This window comes from Cyprinus carpio, chromosome B12 (genome assembly GCF_018340385.1).
Source record: "Cyprinus carpio isolate SPL01 chromosome B12, ASM1834038v1, whole genome shotgun sequence".
Taxonomy (NCBI): Eukaryota; Metazoa; Chordata; class Actinopteri; order Cypriniformes; family Cyprinidae; genus Cyprinus; species Cyprinus carpio.
Genome location: NC_056608.1, coordinates 4,018,214 through 4,032,427, shown reverse-complemented (window position 1 = coordinate 4,032,427; position 14,214 = coordinate 4,018,214). Strand labels below are relative to the sequence as shown.

At 39.0% G+C, this 14,214-nt stretch overlaps 1 pseudogene; it reads left to right on the top strand.

Moving 5' to 3' along the window:
- The window catches only part of LOC109064174, a 61,979-nt pseudogene that overhangs the window by 16,204 nt on the left and 31,561 nt on the right, over nt 1-14,214 (top strand).

Below are 14,214 nucleotides of genomic sequence, written 5' to 3'. Positions count from 1 at the left end.
AACCACAGCAGGCTTCTCCAAATAATTGCCATATAAGGCTACTGTTTGGGGTGCAACCTCCATTCCCCTTGCTCCAGGCTCTGTCTGGAGAGCAAATCCATTCCGAAGTTCAAGTGCCCAGGGACATGAACCACTCGGATCGACAGAAATCTGTTCTGAGACCAAAGGAGAATAATCCTCGCCAGCCTGCACAGGGGGTGAGAGCTTAATCCTCCTTGCTGATTCAGATACGACACAACCGCTATGTTGTCTGACCTGACTAGTACATGACGGCCGATCAGCAGATTCAAGAAATACTGGAGAGCTAGAAAAACTGACAGCAATTACAACCTGTTTATATGCCAGCCGCGTTGTGTTGCCGTCCATACTCTGTGAGCTTGGCGTCCTTGACAAACAGTTCCTCAACTGGTCAAAGACGCGTTCGTCGTGCCAGTCTTGCGGGAAGCACAAATCCCCAGCCGAACTCCAGTTTGAAGGAATTTAGCTGACATCAATGGTTTTATTGACATAACCCACCTCCGTGTCACCGAAATCGTACAATGCGGAAAACAACGGGGTAAAATGTTTTGGCTTTTCGTCCACCACTGAAAATGGCCGCATGTGAAGCAAGCCCAGACGGATTACAGGAGATGCCGCTGCCATTAGACCCAAAAGTCTGAGGCACAAACTCACCTTCACTGCGTGACCTGCTATGAAATGGCGCAGGCATGACGTGAGAGACTGAACGCGCGGGAGAGATAGTCTTGTTGTCATCGCGCGAGAGTCCAAGTCTATTCCCAGAAGGTTATCCATTGAGAGGGAATTAAAACACTGGAAACGCTGGAAATTCATGTGTAAGCCCAGGCTGTTTAGATGATTCAGCAAAAGATCCCGATGGGAGTGTGCTTGAGTCTGCGATTGTGCTAACACCAGCCAATCGTCCAGGTAATTCAAAACGCTAACGCCCTGGAGCTGCCGGCGCCAGAGCTGCATCCATGCATTTCGAAAATGCTCGAGGAGCCAAGGCTAAGCCGAAGGGAAGAACACGGTATTGATACGCTTTGCCCTCTAAGCGAATCTGAGGAACTTCCTGTGTCTCTTGATGATCTGAATATGAAAAAATGCATCCTTCAGATTGATCGTGACAAACCAGCTGTTTGGTTGAATCTGAGACAGAATGGACTTTACTGTTAACATCATTTTGCTCGTCCTGAGTGCAAGATTAAAATGGCGTAAATCCAATATCGGTTGTAAATCGCAATTTTTACATTTTTTTTTTTTATACACAAAATAGCGGCTGTAAAAACCTGACTCCATCTGAGAGGGGTGTACTTCAATAGCCCGGGGAAGCGCTCCCCTGCGGCCCAGAAAACGTAGTGGTTTCCAAGCCTCCGCCTGGGGCTGCAGTGTTCCCACATGCATTAATGTCCAAGCACGGAAAGCTCACAGCATCCGTAAGCAAGGGAAGCGCATGTGTCAAAGTCACTGTGTTTCGTTGTGTATAATCCTGAAGCGTATCCACGGCAGGATTTAATCCAACAAGATAAACATCGGGCCCCACCTCTAGCAAGAACGCGGCAGCTGTGTGGGCCATCATAAACGGGCCGTCTTTGTCAGCCTCTTGTGCCGTCCCTCAAACTCTGAAGGCCGGATTGTGCAGAGTTTCTGAGGGGGCGCTCAAAGTGATAACTCGATCCAATGATGCTCGAGGTGCCTTTTGCTGCGAGACAGTCAATGTTAGAGCGTGGGGACTGCAGTGAGAGGGTTGGATGTGAATTAGCGGTCCAACAGCACTCTCTAGAGGAGGGCACAGTCCCTGACGAACAGTATCAGGAACTGTTGTTAGGGGATTGAGGACGAGAGGCTTTTGCCGTCCAACTCAGGTTTTCTGTAATGTCGGCGAGATTAGCGAAGGTGGCGCTCGACCATTAACATCCCCGTCATAGAATGGTCCACTGCTCGGGCAGTATGTTTGGTAGCGTTTAGATCCTAATCTTTTGACGGTTGAATCTTTTTCACAGCCTCCGGTGTGATACCTTTCTCGTTAAGAACTGCCATCAAGTGAAGTAAATTTGCAGAGATTAGATGCGACTCGACGCCTTCGAGAGGGGGTGAGACTTCAGGCCGCGGCCGAGTTCGGCGCGATACGTTCGGCTAGAGAGTTCGTCCACCAGCAGCATCGCTGTATAACCGCTGTATAAAAATGTCAGCAATGGTGGTGAAACCCGCGGCGTTCGTGATGCATGCTGATTAAGGCTGCTTCCAGGACCTCGAAACCTCTTGATGGAGGTCCGTGAAGAAGGGTAGCGGCTCACAGTGCTAGGTATGGATAGTTTATCCACCATGTGGGTAACCACATTCAACAGCTCACTGTAGGAAGGGGAGGCACGTTTCTCCTGTTCACTCGGAGGGAGAGAACCACATGTGCCGGCCAGAGCGTACTCTGAGTCCAAAGCCGCGGTGGACAAACATAGTTTGTAAAAGCAAATCTGCTGATTTAACACACTCGGGTGGGGGAGAGCGAGCGAAGTGGAAAAAACTCTGATGACTGTAGATCCAAAGCCATGTCTTCAACGCTCTTGATGTTCTTAAACTTTCTGTTACAACTCTGAGTGAACCGCTTCAGACGGATCAGCGCGTGCGGCAGGGAACTGAACAAATCATTCAAACTGATTCGCGAACCAATTCACTGCTTTGTCAACTGGTTTGATCAAGCTTTTGAACAGAACTGACTCAAAGAATGAATCATTCGCGAATGGGCATCACTCATTGCCAAGAGAAAAGTAGACGGCACATTTGGAATAAATTGAAGCATTTATAACTTGCATTGCATTAAGTAATCATACCCAAATTTGTAGATAAACTAGCACTGCACATTGGATTTTGCAATGGTTCACAGTCTTTCAGAAAAACAGTGTCTTTCTCTTTCACTTAGGGAAGTTTCCCCGCTAAGTATTTTGTCCAAAGCACTCCACGTGGCACCTGCTCTCTGGATAATAACTACAAGGCTTTCCTTTTGGTGGACGATGGGTCCGAAGGACGTAAAGGTGGGGAGGTCGGTTTCAGAGGCCGTCTGGAGGATTACATTTCACGTCAGCGCCCAGGTACAAAATTAAACAGAATGGCACTGTGCTCTTCTTATGCAGGATTCAGAATTTTTCATGATACACTTGTGTTTAATAGAATATGACTGATGTGGAGTTGACTTTACATTGCTTGGATTCATTGCAGTTATTTCACTGAACAGACTTGTAACAGACTAACCAGCAAACATTGGTTTAGGTTTTGGCCACCTAAAGGACATTTTGAGCTATTGCAAGAGAAGACTTAGATTTAGGTATAAAGGCAACAAAGCTTATCAAATGAAATATTAACCATAGTCAATTAAATGAATTTATTAATAATGTTTAATATGTATAAATGTATTATGTGTTTTCTGTATTTTATGGTGAGATCTCTGAAAGCAACAAGGATTTCATACTCACTGCGGTTGCTTAAATATGTCATTTCAGCAGGCAGTGCAAGCATTGACATTCCTGTTCTGAATATGCTGATATCTGGAGAGGTTTCCATGGTGGAGGTGAGCAGATTACAATTATATTAAACAAAACTTCCTCTGTCCTACATCTGAAAGGGACAGTTCACCCAAAAAAATAAGACTTGCTATTAATTTACTTACCCCCAGGCCATTCAATATGTAGGTGACTTTTTTCTTCAGTAGAACAGTAAAGAAGATTATGAGCTGAAATCACCCTCTTTGGTGATTCATATAATGCAAGTCAGCATGACAAGACAAAATGAATATCCATGGCTCCTGATGATACACTGAGGTATTTTGGTCTGTGCAAGAAACTGAACATTATTTAAAACGTTATTGCCTGTAATCCACAACCTCAAGCAAACGGTCAGGAATGATGTCCGGTTCACGAACGAATAATTCTTTTAAACTGGTTCTTTTTAGTGAACTGGATGAACCAGTTCATCAAATCAGACTAAATCATCTGAAACAATTCGCGACTCGAGCAGCACAGATCTACAAGATTTGCCTGACAGTCACTTTGACTCGAAATGAGTACTTGAATGAAGGGGCGAAATACTTTTTTTTTTCTCTTTGTTTATGTTTTTAAAAAGATAAGCTGATGAAGTTTTTACACTTTGTATTTTAACCATGTAAAACATCAAAGTTTATATCATTACTTGGTCATCTAGTTATATATCTGTGTATGTGACATCATTGCGTGAACCAGTTTGGGGAAAAGAATCAGAGTCCTGAGGAAGTGGATTACAGGTAATAATGTCAGAAATAATGTTGAGCTTCTTGCACAGACCAATTGTTTTTCTTCATAATACCTCAAAATATATTGTCAGGAGTCACAGGTATCAATTTTGTCTTGTCTGTGTATGCTTTTTTGACTCTCAAGTGCTGGTAGCCTCTAGCTTGCCTTTTATGAATCACCAAGGAAAGGACCATGGTTTCAGCTAAGAAGATTATTTACTGTCCTACCGAAGAAAAAAAAGTCATCTATATTTTGGATAGAGGGCGAGTAAATTAACAGCCAACGTACTGTAGTTTAGTTTATTTCAGATGGACAACTTAGGTTCAACACAATTGAGCTAATGTACAATAACATATTTACATTAGTCTGAACAGGTGTAGGCTGAAGCTCTTGCTTATAATGTCTACCCTTTTTAAAACATCTCATCTTTTAATAAATAAACAAATAAAAATAAAGAAAAAAAACTGTTGTTTTACATCAATATACTGTTGACAAACTAGTATAACTACACTACAATAACATTATTTTTGCCAATCAATACAGTTCCACAATCCAAAATACAACAAAAAGCCGCTTTCATTTATCACTCTTTAAATAGTTTCATATAGTTTCAGTGTTTTATTCTTAAATAGCTTCTTTAACTTGCTAAGTGATCCACATATTTTTAATTCCTCTTGACAGCTGTTCCATAGAATTACACCTTTAACTAAAATACAATGGTATTTTGCATTGGTCCTCACTTGGTTCTTTTTAAACATACAAGTTCCCCTTAAATCATGTTGACATTCTCTTTCTGTAAACAACCCTTGGATACTTTCTGGCAATTGATGATTGTTTGCTTTGTACATAATTTGTAATGTTTTTAGTTCTACTAATTCTTTAAACTTTAGGGCCTTTAGTTCAATAAATAGGGAGATTGTTGGCTCCCTATAGTTGGTTTTCTTTACTATTCGTATGGCTCTCTTTTGTAGCATAAATATTGAACTGGTATTTGTTTTATATGTATTTATAAATAGCCATTTTTCATTTTTGAGCAAACTACCCCTTTAATTGTTCTCTTACCATGTTTCTTCATCTCAGGCATTAGAACTTGCTCTGAAGAATTCAATGCCCTGGTTGGTCCTGGCTGGTTCGGGTGGGCTTGCTAATCTTGTGAGCGACATTGTGGAGAATGTGCAATCTGATCTGATGTCTACGTTTGGAGGAGCAGAGGAGGAGGAAGGGTCTTCCAAAATGGTGCTTAGAGAACGAATAACCACGAAAGTAAAGAACCACTTTCCTTCAGAGCAAGACATGGACAAGCTTGTTGATAAGGTAAATGTCACACTCTGTACATAGGGATCTTGTACTCGTACTCGTACTCGTTAAACTGCCCCGATACCAAACGCCGATACCACACAGCACGTGATAAGTGCCATATTCAGACAAAGAAACACAGACAACAGAACAACAGACAGCAGAATGAAGTTATTAGAGATTAAGGTTGTCTACGTAGGATATTTATATAATGAATATAATGTTTAACGTTCAGTATTATCACCTGTATAGCTGATGTGCACGAGCTGATAAAGCACACTCAGTGGATTGAGCGTGCAGCGGTGGAGATGCGCGAGCTTGCAAAAACTTGTAAAATATATTTTAATGGGCATAATTAAGTGTGAAAATAACCGAATGATATACAGTTAATCCAAAAATTATTCAGAGACCAGATATACATTTTTATATATTTTTTTTACTAGTGGGTGCAGGAGACTATAGTTCATTTATGTAAATGAGGATAGCAAAATAAAGTAAACTGTGACAAATTATACCCCAAAATTCTTCAAACAAAGTCTAGGGAAAAGTTATCTGAAATTATCAAGATTAATTTGTTCTGACACAGTTTAACTATGAGTTCTTATCATATTTTATTACCATCTTCTAAACTATAGAGAATAAACTGTTATAATGTGAAATGTTGAAGGTGCCTGAATAAATTTTGGTTTGACTGTATCTATTTAATAAATTAAATCAACCAGCTAACATTATACATACTCTTTTGATTTCTGTACCCAATGTTTTAAAAAATTACAAATGCAATAAAAATATCGGTATCGGTACTCTGTATCGGCAAGTATCAAAAATAAAAGTATCGGTATCGGGCGAGTACTGGAAAAAGTGGTATCGGTGCATCCCTACTTAAACATAAATAACGATGAATGACAAACTTTGTTTCGAACTTCCATTTTCAATCACTGTATAAAAGATAAAATGATGCTGTCATCTTTCTAAAGTCATCCCCTCTGTAATTTGGCTCCAAATGTCATGTGAAAATTGTCATTTTGAACCCCCTCTACAAAATAGTGGATTACTCTGTAAATTTTAAGCCACGATATTTAATATTTTGCTTTTTTCATTCTCTTGTGTGTTTAATTCGGTCATAATTTTTAGTCGGACCTCTGGTTAAGTTGACATGTCACAGGCACGTTTTTTTAAGCACTGTTTTTTTTTTCTTGCTGCTTGGCTGGCTCCTGAAAGGTTTTAACCATCTATCAGAACAAAGACCTCATCTCCATTTATCACGCAGAAGGAGCGGATGATTTTGACACTGTGATGCTTAAAGTGCTTGTTCAAGGTAGATTTAAACTGGTTATTGCAGTGTTTGTGTCACTATAACTTCTAACCTGTTCTGTCTACAGTATACTTTGATGTTTATATATTTCATGTATTTTTAATCTACATAATTTTGCTGTGTGTATGTGTTAGCGAGTAAACATCGGGTTTCGGTGACTACTAACCCCTATGTTGATGAGTTGAAGCTGGCTGTAACCTGGAACAGAGTGGACATCGCCAGAGAGTGAACTGTTCAGTGGAAAACATCGACTGGAAGGTACAGTAGAGAATTGTGAGAAATATTAAATTAGCTTCTGAACTAAGGCAAGTTGTTGAGTGTTACTGTAGTTCAAACAGCACAGCGTGGCACTAAAAGGGCCGAGGTCTTGGGTTTGATAACCAGGATGAACTAAATGTACACATTGAATGAAGAGTCACTTTGGATAAAAGCGTCTGCCAAATTCATAAATGTAAGTGGCAAAACTGAAAGTGTCATTCACATAAATGATTTCATGTCCTTTGTTTTTCTTTTTTTTTTGTGGCAGTAAAGACATTTATGTTGTTGCAAAACATTTCAATTTCATTTTGTTCTTTTGAACTTTCCATTAATCAAAGAATCCTGAAAACATTTCGGTTTCCACAAAAATATTAAGCAGCACCCCAATATTAATAAGCAGAAGTTTTCAGCAGTTGATAATAATAATGTTTCTTGAGCAGCAAATCAGAAAGATTTCTGAAGGATCATGTGACACTGAAGACTGGAGAAACGATGCATAACAGCTTTGCATCACAGCACTTTAAATTATATTCAAATAGAAAACTGTTATTTTAAATTGTAGTAATATTTCGTAGTATTACTGTTTTTACTGTATTTCTGATCAAATAAATGCAGCCTTGGTGGGCAGAAGAGACGTCTTTCAAGAAATCTTACCACCCCAAACTTGAATGGTAGTGTATCTTTTGAGAGGATATGGTACTATTAAACCAACTCATCCCATATTTCTCCAAATTTCAGACTGATCACTACATTTGAGCACAGGAATTTATGACCAACCACAAAACCATTCCTTGTATTCATATTAAAAATGTCCACTACTAATCTGTTATGCGTTATGTGATATTTTCACATAAACAGTATGAAGATCTTGAAGAATCCATGACTGATGCCCTGGAGAACGATAAACCCCAGTTTGTGCGTCTCTTCATTGACAACGGTCTTAACATTGTGAACTACCTGACATACAGTCGACTGGAGGGTCTTTACGACTCCATCTCTAAAACCTCTCAGGTCGGCATGCTGCTGCAGCATTTCCTGGAAGAGCGCATAAACGAGTCCAATGGTCAGACGTGCCATGTCAGCCTTTATGAGGTGAGATCTGGAAATGGACAAATATTGGCAGATTAATTAGTCTGTCACCAATTCATAGTAACACCCACCTGCAGGCAGTTTCCTGATTATTTACACCTCCAGGCCATCTAAGGTGTACAAGACTTTTTTTCAGCTGAAGAGAAATGAAGATTTTAGAAGAAAACATTAGAGGATTTTTCTCCATATAATGCAAGTGAACATAGCTCAATAGAGATAATTTTTGATTGTCCAAAATTCATATTCAGCCAGCTTCAAAGTAATCTGCATGACCCCAGCCATCAAATATGGGTCTTGTCTTTAAAATCATCCCACATATTTGGTTTGGACTGTTTTACAGTGTGTAGGGCACTTAAAACGTAGAATTGGCAGGTTCCTCTTTTCAGCAATGGGGTGGTTCTTGCTGGGACAGATTGCTTCGCTAGAAAACCTTTATTTTCCTCTTTTCAGCAATGGGGTGGTTCTGTCTACATTGATCCCTGTTCACTAGATTTAGATCGAGAAAAATCCTTGAATCTTTTCCCCCAAAATCTTAATTGTGGGGGGAGGCAGATGGACACAAACACAAATAAAATTTGTTGGCACACTTTGTAGACAAAAACAAAAAACAATGCCTTCACAAAAAAGAAGACAGAGAAAGAAAAAGTGAAGGAAGGCTGCTAAAAGCAGTTCAACATTGCAAACATGGATTGAAAGCTCCAGCATACAGAATATTTAGCAGTTTGTCACACTTTCATTCTTGTAATTAAGTATATTTCCCATTATCATCATTTGTCTTTGATACTTTCATATTTATAGGCTAATATTTTATTAAAACCATATTAATAGTAGGCCTATAAATAGTTAAAAAGATAATATAAATTTCCCAAATGTGTTGTTTATTAGCATATAATATAGATTTATGCTTTATAATATTAAATTAAATGTCTAATATTTATACTTGCATTGAAGATGAGGAAAAAGCTGGCTCATAGAGTGAGGGAGAGCCCACTGAGCATCAGTCAAATCAGACAGGTACAGGTAAGACTGGTAAACTGGCTGACAGCAAGAGTGTGATAAAAAGAAAGATGCACATTAAACTATTTGAATTAATAAGTAATTATATTACAATCAACATAAATTGAATTAGCACTAAGCCTAACAATTGTATTTACAATATGATTTTAAAATGTTTGTTATTCCTTCTCTGTATTAAGATGAAACTGCCCCAGAGTCAATTCAACAAAGTAAAAGTGAAGTGACAGAGACAGAAAATGTCCAGACTTCTAGTGAGACAGAGAGGGAAGAGACAGAGGCAGAACAGGAAGATATAGAGAGTGAGGCAGCCACAGCTGGGTAGTTACTGATTACATGTAATCTGGATTATGTAATCAGTTTCCAAAAATTATAGGGTTACTCCACCCCAAAATGAACATTTTGTCATTAATCACTTACCCCCATGTTGTTCCAAACCCGTAAAAGCTTCGTTCGTCTTCGGAACACAAATTAAGATATTTTGGATGAAAACCAGAAGGCTTGAGATGGTCTCATAGACTGCCAAGTAAGTAACACTGTCAGGGTCCAGAAAAGTATGAAAAACATTGTCAGAATAGTCTATCTGCCATCAGTGATGCAACCGTGTTATGAAGCGACGAGAATACTTTTTGTAAGCGTAGAAAACAAAAATAAGGACTTTATTCAACAATTCCTCTCCTCTGTGTCTCTCGAAATCAGCGTAGTGCCATTTTGACAAATCTGAGCAGTACGCAGGCGGCATAGCGCATCAGCGCAGTGCGGCTGACACCGAAGAGCCTATGCCGCCTGCGTACTGCTCAGATGAATGAATATGTGCTGTTTTAAATGCCACCGATTTTTCATCCTACTATAGGTGAGTCTGCTGCTGGAGAATCTTTTGGGAGAGGTGTGCCAGCCCTTCTATAGGTATTTGCTTAAAGTGGAAGCAGCATCTACCAGAAGGAAAGCTTTGAAGGTACCAGACCTCACTTTGGTTCTGTATAATTTGAAAATGAATTTTTTGCACTGTCTGCTCAGTACCTAAAAATGAAAGGTTGTTGTCTTTGAATACCACCTTTTAGAAGATATGCAAGGTCCTGAAGGAGGAGTGCCCGTATCGGCAAGTCATGTGCAAGCATCCGTGGTTATGTCTCTTCCTCTGGGCGGTGCTGCAGAACCGTGGTGAAATGGCGATCTTCTGCTGGGAAATGGTAACGTGCTTCTGATGAGCTGCTTGAGTTATTGTGATATTGTTAGAGATATGCAATATATCAGTTATATCAGTAATTTGAGAGATTTTTTTATTGGTTATTGGTTGATATTGGCTATTTAATTGATCATGTTAATTTCTCGTTTTTTTATATTGTGATTACGTTTGAACACTCACTTAAAGTTAACCTTCAAGTAAATAAAAATAATTTAATAAGTGAATAAATAAAAAAATTCCATACATTGCGCCTGTGTGATTGTCTATATCATCGCTAAATGTAAACTGTATTGTTGCAAGCTCTATATATAAAGTTGGATATAAAAGTGAAAAAGTGAAAAGTGAAAGTGTTTTTTTTTTTTTTTTTTATTTATAGTGTTACATACAGTTTACACACATAAAATGATTCACGAGTTCACTGTTACATATAATCTGATTGAGCAAATAGTAAGCATATTTTGGCGTGCTGTTCTTGGGGGAGGGCTCCATGCCTGGAATATAGCCTAAACCCAGAGAACTCCCACTATCCCTAGTATGAGATGAGAATAGATTAAGAGTGAGGAGTTGATGGAGGAGGGATGCCGGAAAACAGTCGTAGGATAGAGGTTTATTAGATAATCTGTCCTCAGATGGAGATGTTCTCACAGCATCACACTCATCTGTGCCACTCTTCTCTCTCAGTGTGGTGAGTCGGTTCTGACGGCTCTGGGAGGATGCAAAATACTGAGGGAGCTGTCTAAACTGGAGACTGAGACAGACTCTAAACTCTCCATGAAGGAGCTGGCCACAAAATTTGAGTGTATGGCTCATGGTAGGATGTGTGACATTCATTTGCTATTTGTATCTTATGAAACCAATGGTAAAAGAAAGTTTAAGCTTCTCTCCACTACAATTCTTTTGACAGATGTGTTCAGCACGTGCTACCAAACCAAAGCAAATTATTCCTACAAGCTGCTGATCCGCAAGTCTAATCTGTGGGGTGGAGCTACCTGTCTGAAGATGGCCATGGCCGCTGACACCCGTTATTTCTTCAGTCATGATGGAGTACAGGTCTGTCGGCATGCAGATAGTCATTGTTTCGTTTGAAATAAGGTGAGTGTGTGTTTTTTTTTTAAACAGTCTCTTTTTTTAGTCCCTGCTGTCTCAGATATGGTGGGGTGACATGGAAAGAGGAACAGAGCTCTGGAAACTCGCGCTGACGATGATCATTCCTCCTCTCGTCTACACCAACCTTATCGATTTCAAGTCAGTAGATAAGTAATGTCAGTTTCCTCAGTTTCCTTGCATCTTTCCTTACATTATCACTGTTTCACTTTTTTGCATTTACCGTAATGACCTGTTGAACCCTGCAAAAATTAACTAATTGAGAGGATACTTACCTCTCAAGACTTCTTAAACCTATCTTTTAAAATATAAAAAACTTCATACCATATTATAATAATAATAAATGAATAAATATATCATCATGCCAATTCGCAAAGTTTTATATGACAGGAAAGAAGATGATACAAATCAACTAATGCCACAAATCATAACAGAATTCATTAAATATATTGCTAATATTTGCACAAATTTGACCCAAACAGAACCAGAGTATACAAACTTATTGACATTACAAAAATATTAACAAAATTAAATAACAAAAAAATATGTACTTGTCTGTTTTTGTTGTGTTGTGGGAAGACATTTTGAACAAACAAAATTAAATATTAGATAAAACGAACAAACATAAAACGTTTTATCTGGGTCAAAAAGACAGTACAGTAAGGGATAAACTGACTTAATTACCAAAAAAAGTAGCACATGGAAAATGTCTTCATAGATTAATAGGACTATTATCTAATAGTGAAATTATGAAGTAATATTTCAATTTTCACAAAATTTTAATCAGTATGCTACAATTTGAAAATGTACTGCATTGTAAGAATGAATAAGATATCTTCTTTACAGGAAAGCAGACAATGGAGAAGAAGTGAAATCAGGGATGGCACCTCCACCTACAGCAACAGACTGTAATTACGGAGAGACTGTCTTCTCCTTCGCTGACATCAAACACAAGTAAATTGGGTTTAATTTGATACATGCATAAATATAAGATCTCTGTAGACAAACATGTCTTTATCCATTATCTTCATACAATATTTAGCAGCGAAGGCGATCACGAGGACTCAAATAACATCAGGCGACTAACAAAAGGTCTGTTTTTTAATTTTAAAACCCATCAGAATAATTTTTTTCATTCTTGATCAGTTCGGCCGAAATAGGTCTTTCTTATTGCCTTCCTTGTTTACTTCTTCCTGTAAGCAGGTACTGCTATGAATCCCCAATCCGGGAAGTGCCCATTTTGGGTTTCCCGCTGGAAGCAGTTCTGGTATGCCCCTGTCACTTCATTTATTGGCAACGTTGTGATGTATTTCCTGTTCCTGTTTCTGTACGCCTACGTGCTATTGGTCGACTTCAAGCCGCCTCCGCCTGAAGGCCCTGCTGTTTCTGAGTATGTGCTGTATTTCTGGGTGTTCACGTTCATCTGTGAGGAGATTCGAGAGGTAGATGCTGCATTTCTCAAATCACTGTTTTCCTGTATGATATATCAACAGTAGTGTTGTCACAGTACCAAAATTTCAGTATTCGCTACCAATACCAGCGAAAATCCACGGATTTCGGGACCAATTTCGGTACCAAAGCAAAACACAAAAACATGCTAATTAAAAAATTTGACTGCTTTTCTGACTTGACACAGACAGTGTTAACCATTTGTACATTCTTTAACACGCATATTTTAGATTCACAATTAATTTAAAAGCATCTGGTGTGTAAAAATAGTAAATATAATCATGTCCTCTCCTGTTTTTTTACCCTAATAAAAGTTATAGGAGCATTAAATAGTTAACAAAGATTCTTCATTCTAATGCTCATTAGCATTAGCAGAGCTTATGCTAACGATTAACTACTCTAATAATAGCGTTAATTTCAATCCGACATTCAAATTAAAATATTTAATAAAAATCATTACAGAATCGGAAATCAGAATCAGAATCAGAAAGAGCTTTATTGCCAAGTATGCTTGTGCATACAAGGAATTTGTTTTAGTGACATAAGCTTCCAGTACACAGAGACAACAACAACACACAGAGAGAAAAAAAAAATGCAAATAAATAAATTGTATGAACAGTTGTGCTATAGATGATAATGGAATAGAATAGAGTAAGATGCATATATGTACTTGGATGGAGGGGTAACAAATAAATATAAGGATATTGCACATTTTTATTGCATAAGTGGGGAACATTTAACTGTTCGTGAGGTAGATTGCCTGGGGGAAGAAACTGTTCTTGTGCCTGACTGTCCTGGTATTTGCGGCTCTGAAGTGCTGGCCAGATGGCAAAAGTTCAAAAAGGGGGTAACTTGGATGTGAGGGATCCAGAATGATTTTCTGAGCCATTTTCCGCACTCTGGATGAATACAGTTCTTGAAGGGTGGGCAGGGGAGCACCAATAATCCTTTCAGCAGTCCGAACCGTTCTCTGTAGTATTCTGATGTCTGATTTTGTAGCTGAACCAAACCAGACAGTTATTGAAGTGCACAGGACAGACTCAATGACGGCTGAGTAGAACTGTTTCAGCAGCTCCTGTGGCAGGTTAAACTGCCTCGGCTGGAGAAGTTAGTACAACCTTTGTTGGTCCTTTTTAACAATGGAGTCAATGTGATTGTCCCACTTCAGGTCCTGAGAGATGGTGGTTCCCAGGAATCTGAATGACTCCACTGCAGCTGCAGTGCTGTCTATGATGGTGAGTGGGGGG